Source organism: Camellia sinensis, chromosome 5 (assembly GCF_055761805.1).
Source record: "Camellia sinensis isolate YWXY chromosome 5, ASM5576180v1, whole genome shotgun sequence".
In the NCBI taxonomy this organism is placed as follows: Eukaryota; Viridiplantae; Streptophyta; class Magnoliopsida; order Ericales; family Theaceae; genus Camellia; species Camellia sinensis.
Genome location: NC_138965.1, coordinates 123458677 through 123469608, shown reverse-complemented (window position 1 = coordinate 123469608; position 10932 = coordinate 123458677).

Here is a 10932-nt window from a genome sequence, read left to right as displayed (position 1 = left end):
TTTGAAAAAATCTTTCTGAAAAATGACCAAAAATGTTGAACCAAATCAAGCCATCAAAAAGTAGAATTTTAATACTCATTATATTTGAAATAATAACGGACCATAAATAAATGAAACTCACCATGTGATGGTGTCGACCACTCAATGATTTTCCTTTAATAAAGCCTATGGGCTTAGGTCATGGCCGCGGTCCACTGCAAAAAATCATAAACTCATAAAAAAATTTATCACTCTAATTATTAAAATTAACAAATTTTATTATTGATTTATAATTTATTTTGAAAATTTATTCAGAATTATAATTTTTCTATTATAATTGATAAAGATAGTGAAATTTACAATTTTATGTGAGACATGAAAAAATAACACAAAATAACAATTGATGCTTTGTTTCTTTGAATAGAAATTAAAAAAAAAAAAAGCGTTCCGTGAAAGTATCATAATATTCATAGGCCCAGACTCCAAGATAGATGGTTGACGATCAAATTTAACCTAATCTAAAGAAAGAGATCCGTCACCAAGATAACAATGGACCTCCTTTATATCTCTACAATGAAATCACAAAAATACAGTGCTAGCTCTAATATTGATAATATCCTGAACATTTATGGCTATGACTTCGTTTGGGAAGAAGGGTTGGGTTGGGTTTGAGGCTTTTTAGTCAAAAAAGACAAAATATATTTTTTAGCCTAATAAGACAAAATATCACATCTAACCTATAATCATTACATTCCTTCTCTCACAAAAAGTCAAAAAATCCTTCCCAAAATAAACTTTTTAGTCCCAGACTAAAATAGTCAAAAAATTAAAAAATCAACCCACTTTCCAAACGAACCCTATGTAGATTGGGTTGGGTTGGGTTGGATTGCGTTAAATTAGTTATTAAAAGACAAAATAAATTAAAAAATTAATAAGAAAAAACATAATATCTAAATCATAATTATTTTATTTTTTTTACAAAAATAAAAAAATAAAAAAACTCATCCAAACAAATTTTTTAGTTCAAAAACTAAAAAAATCCTAAATTCAAAAAATCAACTACAGTTTTTTTTTTTTTTTTTTTATAATTTTTGTCAAACAAACCTAATAATTTTTCCTTAATAAAAGGGCTGGGAAGTTGAATTGAACGCAGTCAATGGTTAAAGTCAAACACTCAATCTGGGGAGGGAGACAGTACAGTGGCCTAGTTGTTAGCCTGTCACACCACCTGTCCTCCGACGACACCTATTTTTTCATAAATGTTTTAGGTGAAATTTTATTTACTAGTATAAATTTTCACATATATATATAAATAATTATTTTTTTAATAAATTAAAAATTTTAAAACTTAAAATATTTTTTTTTACTTTTTAATAACTAATTCTTTACAATTTAATTAAATTATTTATATTTCATGAGCTGTAAATTGAAACTACCTTAAACATTTTGATACAAATTTTCCAAAAATAAAATAAAATAAATAAATAAATAGTTTTATAAATTATACAACAACTTTTCATGTGCAATTTGTACCTTATTATTTAGATATGAACATATAATTTTTGCAATTAAAATGTACCATTAGACATTAAATAGTGCACTACCGAATGCATGTAATTTAAAATCATATTACTCAGGTCAAGTAATTTTAAACTTGCATTTTTGTGAAGTGATTTCAAATTGTGGATTCCAATCCACTACTCCAAAATAATAATAATAATAATAATAATAATAATAATAATAATAATATTATGCATTTGGTAAATATGTTGAAAATGACCCAGGTAGAAAAGGAAAATTATCATTGCACAACGTTTTTAATTCTATACAAAATTATGTAAATTTTTACGAATTTACATAAGTAATTTTATAAAAATACGTAAATTGAAGATAAATTCACATAATCACGCAAGTTTTCATAAATTTATGTAAATTTGTATTCAACTTACATATTTTTATGAGATTGTATATGTAAGTTCATAAAAAATTATGTAATTTTGTGTATGAATTGCATATGTTGTACATTGCACACCGGAGCATTTCTCGGTAAAAATATAAGTTTGCAAAAATTACATCAAAGGTCCTTGTAATTTCTCTCGAATTTCATTTTGGTCCTTAGTATTTCAATTTGAATATACTTGCCCTCCAAGTTTTGTTTTCATGACAAATAAGGATAATTGTGGGTGAGAGTTAAGTTTTTGGATGGAAAATGGTTATCTGTATTGCACATGACCATTTTTTAGGTGGAAAAATATAAATATATACATTAGCCTATTAAGTTCATTCACTTTGAGTCACTAGTCTAGAAATACATATTTGTGTGTGTGATGTGTATATAAAGTTTCACTACAAGTTGTTATAGTGAATTCAATGGTTTGTTCCGTTGAAGAGGCAGATTTTGATAAGAGGATTTGAAGTTAGATTTAGGGGTCGTTTGGCAATATTGACTTTTTGATTTTTTTGACTTTTTTAACCTCAGACATTTTTGTTTGTTTGGTTTTCTTGCTTGGTTTTTTTGTATTGAAATGACAAAATTGCCCTCAACTTGGAAATGATACTTTTTTTGACTTTTTGTTTGTATATGGGTTAGTTTGGTAATTATGCATCTTAAATCAAGTGTTTTGTGATTTTGTGATTTTTTAGTCCCAACATGAAAACTAAATTAAGGCCTCGTTTGGGAACATGCTAATTTAGTAACTTTTTGACTATTTGGCTAAAATATGAGCTAAAAAAAACTAGTATGTTTGGGATGACTTTTTGACTTTTTATGAAAAGATGTACAAAAAGTAGAGAGAAAAGAGAATCTTTGACTTTTTGGTATGAGTTGTTGGCTTTTTGGCTTTTTTAGTAATTTTTTGATTTTTTGACTAAATGGGAGGGTTCCCAAACGAGACCTAAGGCTTAGGGTGGTGAGGTTGCCGGGGTAGAGAGAGTATGGTGGTGATACTCTGATGGTAGTGGAAGATGGATTTTGGGTTGGTAGAGTGACGGGATTTGCTGTTGATTTAGGATAGACTTTTTATTGGTTTAAGGTTACTTTGGATTATTTTGGAAAGTTTGTTAAAAGTTGATTTTTGATTTTTTAAAAAAAATATGTAAAAAAATAGAGAAATAATGTGACTCAAAATAGATTAAAAGTAAAAAAAAAATTCTCAAATTAGGCCTTTGATGAGGTAGTGGCATGGCAGAGGAAGTATTTTAGTAGTGGTGGGTGGCTATGCATAGGATGATAATGTTTATAAGTGGTGGTTGGTGTTTGTGGATGGTGATAGTGAAAAAAAGAAAAAAGATGAATTATAAGAACGAATGGATAAAAAGGCTATTTTGTCTGTGTATGGACGAAAGGATAAAAAAGATTATTTTATCTTTAAAAGATGGTCATATGCAATGTATGTGACTATTTTCCATCTAAAAATCTAATTTTCATTCATAATTGTTCTCATTTAACACAAAAATAAAATTTAGGAGGCAAACATATTCAAATTAAAATATTAAAATAAAACTGAAAGAAAACTATAGAGACGTCTGGTCTAATTTGCCGAATAAGTTTCAAAGGCATCCAAGACGTGAGTGCAGATCCTTTGCAGGATTTTCCTGCAGCGATTCCTACGGTGGTGCTAAAACGATGTTCTTTTTGCACCTTTTTTTTATTTTTTGTTTTTTGTAAAGTCTTTTCACACTTCTCTCTTATATTCCTATTCCCAAATCCAAGAGACGACGACAGAGAGTGGAAGACAACAATAGACGGAAACCAACGACCAAGAGTGGCGACGGAGAACGGCAACGGCGACCCTACGGCGTTCCATGAATCCATTCCCAGATCTGAAGTAATCCCTGATTAAGTACGATAGAAGAACTCCATCTTTTGCAAGATCAAATAGAGCATTTGTAGTTGGGTCTATTGGAAGAAATTGCTTCAAAAATGGATCATCCCTGAGATAGCTGTTGATGTGAGCAACATAAGATGATTTCTATGATTCACTAATGGTGTGAAGAAGGGTGGTTGTGGTAGCCTTGAGGAACGTAATTTTCCTGGAGCTTGAGATTGTGAATTCACATACGTTTGTCCATTCAATTTCAATGCAGTTAATACACATGTCATTTACCAAGCTCTGAACTCCAGTACAAGACTGAAGCTTGTCAGTAGGATTTGCTTTTGGAAATTCCTATCAACCAACCCATATATATATATATATATATAATTGTATGTGTTTGTTGGGGGCAAATAATAAGAAAGAACATCATGGATCTTGAATAAAGTTGTTTGTTCTGATTTTTTTTCCCCTCTCCTTACTTCATTTTGGTCTTTGCCGGTCATGTTCTTCTGTGCCTCAAACGAACACAGAACAGAAATAAGAAGGAAAAGAAGGGAAAAAGAAAAAGAAAAAAAAAGGTATACTCAGGTTATACAAATCACTCATTTTGATGAATGTATGCTTGAAACGCTAAAAATCTACAAATCTTTGTCAAGCATAGAACAGGGTATACTCATGGTATACAAATCTTCCTTCTCCTCTTTCTCTTCCTGTGCGTTTTTTTCTTTATCTCCGCTTTCTCTTCTCTAGTTCTATTTTGCCCCAAAACAACGTCGTTTTGGGGCAATGCAGGATTCACTGCAGGAAAACGCGGTAGAGGATCCGGAATCTCGAAGACATTGTATGCATATAGTCAAGCACCAAGGATCTTCTAGAGTGAAATTTTCTTAAAGTTTCTTAGAGTGATACATTGTGTGCTTGAGATTTACTGGCAAGTCACATCAGAAAAATTGATGTGACTTGCCAGTAAATCTTAACCACACAATGTAATACTCTAGGAAACTTTAAAAAAAAATCACTCTAGACGATCCTTGCTCATAGTCAAGGGTGTCCCTTCCCCGGAATCCATACCTAGTTTACCCATGTGGTTTTGCAGGGATCTTTAGCAGAATTAGGTGGTCTTGCGGAAACTGGAAAGTAGCCTGACAATTTACTATTTCAAATCCATCCCTCTGGCGTTCAAAAAAAAAAAATAAAAAAAAATAAAATAATCCATCCCTCTTAAATATACATAACAAATATATCAGCATTATTATTTAAGATCAAGAAATAATTTTAATTTTCAAAATATAGTAATGAATTAAAATATTAAAAATAATACTCTCTATCATATCTTTTTAATCATCGACTAATTATATCACAAACATATCATTGAGTTTAAAAAATGAGACTAAAAAGTAGATTATATATTATTTTCTTACATATATATATAGATATATTGAAAATTTTAAATAATAATAGGAGTGTTTGGAAAGACAGTCGAGCTAAAATAGTCTATTAAAATTTAAAATATATTTAAATAATTAATAAGACAAAATATTACATTTAACTCATTATTGTTTCATTATTTTGCTCACAACTATCAAATCAACTAAAAAAACAAGTCAATCAACTTTCCAAACAAATTTTTTTAGACAAGCTAAAATAATCAATTAAAACAACGAACTTCTCCGACCAGGGCAATCAATGTCCAAGAGAAATTATGTATCGTAAAAGCCTTTTCCCTTTTCTGGTCGAGGACTAGGGATGACAATTTGAAACCGGCCCGACGGGGATCCCCGATCCCGACCCCGATTTAAGCGGTTTTTTCCCGAAAAATACCCCCGACGGGAAGGTGACGGTATTTGAAAATCAATCCCCGATCTGTCACGGGCCGGGGACGGTGATCAGTGTTTGATCCCCGGCCCGGCCCGATCCCCGTCCCCGGCCCCATCCCCGAATTTCCCCGAAGTGAAATTACTTTTATACCCTTTATATGTATATATATAATAAACCCCTTAATTATAATTTATATGCATATATATATATATATAATATGTGATCTCACTCTCTATTTCTGACTCTACTCTCTCTCTCTCTTAACTCTATCGTTCTCTCTTTCCCCGAGTCCCCGACCCCCTCTCTCTCTCCATTTCGTCTCTCTCTATTCTATCCTCCCTCTCTCTCTTTCAGTAGATCGAAGGGACAGTCGGCGTCGGAGGCGATAACGAAGGGACAGTCGGCGTCGGAGGCAGTCGACGTCGGAGGAAGCAGTCCGATCGTGTACAGGGGGAAGCATCGGCATCGGAGGCAGATCTCAGATCTGTTTGTGATACAGATCTCTCTCTTTCTCTCGTCCACTCTCTCTCTCTCTCTCTCTCTCTCTGTGACACAGATCTCAGATCTGTTTGTGTTGTGTCCATTTTTTAATCTGTTTGTGTATTTTTCTGTCCATTTTTTTTAATTTTTTTTTTATAATCTGTTGTTGATATTTTTGTTGATATGTTGATGTTGGTGTTGATGATTCGGTTGATGTTGTCAATGATGATGATTCTCTTGTTGTTGTTGTTGATGATGGGGTGTTGAAACAGATTTGGGGACGGGGAATTTTCGGGGTCGGGGAAACCCGATCCCCGGTAGGGGCGGGGATGGGGAGGGTGGTAGGTTCCCCGTCGGGGATCGGGGCCGGGGCCGGGGAGATTTTCACAATCGGGGATCGGGGACGGGGAGGGTGATCCCCGGCCCCGCCCCGCCCCATTGCCATTCCTATCGAGAACTTCCACATGAACAAAGTGATGTTTCTCTATGCGGAATTCAATTCAAGTAGGCTTATTTTGGCATTTATTTTTTTTTTGGCTAAATTAGACAAAAAAAAAAAAAAAAAAACAAAATAAACTATAATCATTTTATTTTTTTTCTCTCATAAAAATCAAAAAAATCAACCTAAATCAACTTTTTAGCCAGAGCTAAACTAAAAAGTCAAAAAAAAACTAACTAAAAAAAAGCCACATGCCATTAGAGAAATGTAAAAACATATACCCATAAATTTGAAAAAGCACCCCAAAAACATCAATTACCCAAACAAATAATAAAAATAAATAAATAATAATAAATAAAAAAACACCAAGAAAGTAACCACAAGTCAACAAAAGGAACCAATATAACAGACCACTGTCTCACCAAAACAAAATTTCAAAAGACCAAAACATAGGCAATCCTACCCCTCCGAATATATTACTATTTTTTTTAGAGAAAATTATTGAAAAGTCTAATCCAAGAAGGGTATAAGGCATTAGGTTTAGTGGATATTTTTTATTAGTAAGAGATTCACCTTTGTGATACAATTTGGTGAGAAGATATTTTTATGGAAAATTATATTTCCACACCAATTCTTCTTTGTGAACATCTTTTTTCAAGTTACACATTTAATGAATTTGAAATATTATATTTTACTCAGTACACAACCTATCATATAAAAAATGCTCTAATCTTCTTTATCTTTCAAATCTTTATCCTAACCTTAACCTTAACTACCACCTGCCTCCACCCTGACCACCGTCGCCACCACAAACCACCGCGAACTGTGAGCCCCCTTTCGTGAACCCTTCACCATTGTGAACTACTTTTCACCATGAAATCTCCTCCACTGTAGTCCCTCAAAACCTCCATTGTCAAGAACCCCTTATCTACAAACTAGCCTCCATCACAAATTGTCGTCACAAACCTCCCATTCACGAACCACCTTCCCTCGCAAACCCTTCTTGAAATTCCCCACCAATTCCTCTTCTTTTCGATATGGTTCCCTTCGTTTTATATCTTTAATCGTACATGTCGCCGGCAAACATTGCAGAAAAGATATTGGGATTGTTGTAGATGGTACATGAGTTGCAGGTATTGGTGAAGATGTAGGAAGGGATGATGACAGAAGGTAAGGGTAGGAGCAATGTTTTAAAAACCGGACCGGTGAGTGAACCGGAAAAATGATCGGGTGGACGGGTCACCGGTTCAACCGTCGGGTTGAACCGGAATCGAACCGTGACGTCATAAATATATTAAAATTATATTTAAATAAAAATATAAGTAATAAAATTATAAATTAAAAATTTTAATAATCTTAAATATTTCTCTTAATACTTTTTTTATTAAAAAATATATTTAAAAATATTATTAATTTTAATTTTGGAAGAAGAAATCAAATATTCAATATTCCCTCCATATGATTTTAATTCAAGTAATTTGATTGAAAGAAAAGCAAAAATTTTGGAGGGATATCAAAATTTTAAGTTTCCCTCCAATAAATTTGATTGAATCCCACATAGATTTCTTGAGTTTTTTTGGGAGAATTTTTTTCTTATAAATAGATAGAAGTTTTCACAATAATTTCAAGCTCTCAATGGGATTCCTCACAAGAGGAAACCCTTAAAAAGAGAGTTTCCAACTAAATTTTTCTTATATATATATAATATATATATATATAAAATAAGAAAGAAAGAAAAGAAAGAAAGAATAAAAAAAAAACAAAGAAAATTATATGACCGGTTCGGCGGTTCAACCGGCGGTTTTTCTGGTTCTCTCAAAAGAGGCCGGTTTTCGACTATGACCGGTTTACTGGGTGTACCCGGACCGGAACCTCGACCGGTCGGCGGTTCAACCGGTTGAACCGGCCGGTCCGGTCCGGTTTTTAAAACCATGGGTAGGAGAATGGTTGGGGTGGTCGTGGAAGACGACCCGCAATGGCAACGATGGCAGCGGCCAAAGGTTAAAGGATTGGGGTTTTGGAAGAGAAAACAAGGGTATTTTGGTAGTTCTATTTTAGGACAAAATTATAATAAAAGAATTTTTATTTAGTGTGTGCACATAGAGGAAGTAGTGTGTGGAAATAGAAGCTTCACATTTTTATGGTTTAGGAGGATATTTTGTTTTCAATTTTACCCCTTAATTTATCTGTTGACTTTTTGACTATCTATTTAAATTTATATCTATCTGTTCAAATTATTTTCTATCTGTTCAAATGTTTTGACTATTTGTTCAAATTATTTTTTTATCTGTTTAATTTTTTAACAATCTGTTCAATTTTTTTTTCTTATCTGTTCAAATTTTATTATCTATCCAATTTTTTTTCCTTAAATTCTATTTATTGATTTTTTATCTGTTCAAATCTTTGTCAATATTGCCAAGCTTTTGCAATTCGAGTACAATCCACTTCTTCTCCAAAGAAGTATCTCTATCAGAGGACCAGGGTAAGCAATTAAAATTCCTAATTTTACCTTCTCTCACAGCAAAGCCCAAACCACCCAATAAACCAGCCGATGATATATGAAACCCAGAAGCTGAAACTCACTTTGCATTGGACAAAGTTTTAAACCCATATTTGAATTTGTGAATTAATGCGGTAATATGCAAGTTCCCTTCAATTTTCATTGTGATTGGGTGGAGTGCTGTTCTTCAACTACCAAAGGACTGAAATATAGGACCTAATATATACAAAGAAAAAATATATATATATATATATATATAAAATGATATTGACCCCAAATTTTCTACTAAATAAATGATCAAATGTCTCGCATCTCTAACATTACCCATATAAAAAAACACATGACATTAGAGAGCTTATATGCTTGTGTGCGTGTAATAAGGAAAATAAATAATACTACTGGATTTCAACAGTGTTCAAGGCCAAAAACAACTGCAAAACTTACTGGAGAACAACTCCAAAAAAAAAAAAATATAATATAAATATACTTCATTAGATCACCTACATATCACCCATACACTCAAATTTCAACGGATTATCCCAAATTTCAACAGATCACCCACACACACTCAAATTTGAAACGATCACCCACACACACTCAAATTTCAACAGATCACCCAAATTTGAACAGATCACTCCAAATTTCAAGAGCTCTCATGGGAGCCGATTTGCCTTGGGGTCTGAACCCAAAATCTCCGTTCAACATACCAAAATCATCCATGAATTTTCCTTCCAATATTCAAATTGATGTCGAAACTGAATCAGATCTGACAAAATTACCCTTCAAGGAAGGGCCAGTGAGAGGCAGAGAGAAGGTTTACAGTGAAATTGCTATGGAAGACAGAGCTTCCAAGGTCTCAGCTCCTCCACACCTTACGATTACACTCCACCTTGCTCCCATATTGATTCTCTCTTCACCAGCGTAGTTGCTCTAAGCCCAAGTCCTTCAACAATCAATTTGAAGGCAGCTTTGTCTCAGATCTGGGATTGTTAGCGACTCTATAGTGACAGAGGAAAGATGTTTAGCGGTATGGTTTTAGCGATGACCTCTCTTCTTCTCCGTCACCATATCGGTTGATTTCAGACCTGAGGCAATCTAAAATGATGATGGAGACGGCGGTAGCGACAATGAGGAATGTTGGTGGTGGTTGGAGAATAGAGAAGAAGAGGAAACGATGATGGAGACGGTGACGGCGATCTAATCCGATGATGGAGACAACGACGATCTGAGGAGATGGTGGTGGTGGTGAATTGAGGCAATGATGGAGAAGGCAACAACAGCGGCGATGGCGAGCCGAAGATATGAGAGAGAGAGAGAGAGAGAGAGAGAGAGAGAGAGAGAGAGAAAGAGAGAGATCGATCTAGGGTGTTGAACTGTTATTGAGAAATATATCTGGTAGAGAAAGAGTAGAGAGAGGAGGAAATGTTCAAAAAAAAAAGGGGTTTTGAATAGATAAAAGCGTGAATAAAAAAGCACGTAAAATATGAAAATTTTGGCCATTTCGTCTAAACATGTCTTCATAGACAAAATGTTTTAACACGTGAACTTTTAGACAAACAAAATTTAGATTTGAATTTATGGACCGATTGTCTTTTTTTAATTAAAAAAATTAATCCTTTTAACAATCAGTAAGAAAAGACAAAAGGGACTGAGAAGCTAGTCGAATCCGAATATAACACTCAGTAAAGGAACATCTTATCCTAAAACATAAAATTATTTCATCAATGACATAACAAAACCCAATTGACCAAAGACTAAGCATCCGGACCTCCCTTACTGAGTCACAATCGCTAAGTAACATACCAAACGTAACGTGAATTAGCATTCCTGCATCTTACTTGCTCAACTAAGACCGGCCTAGGTTTATGGATCCAGTTTTCAATATTACAAAAAAAAAAAAA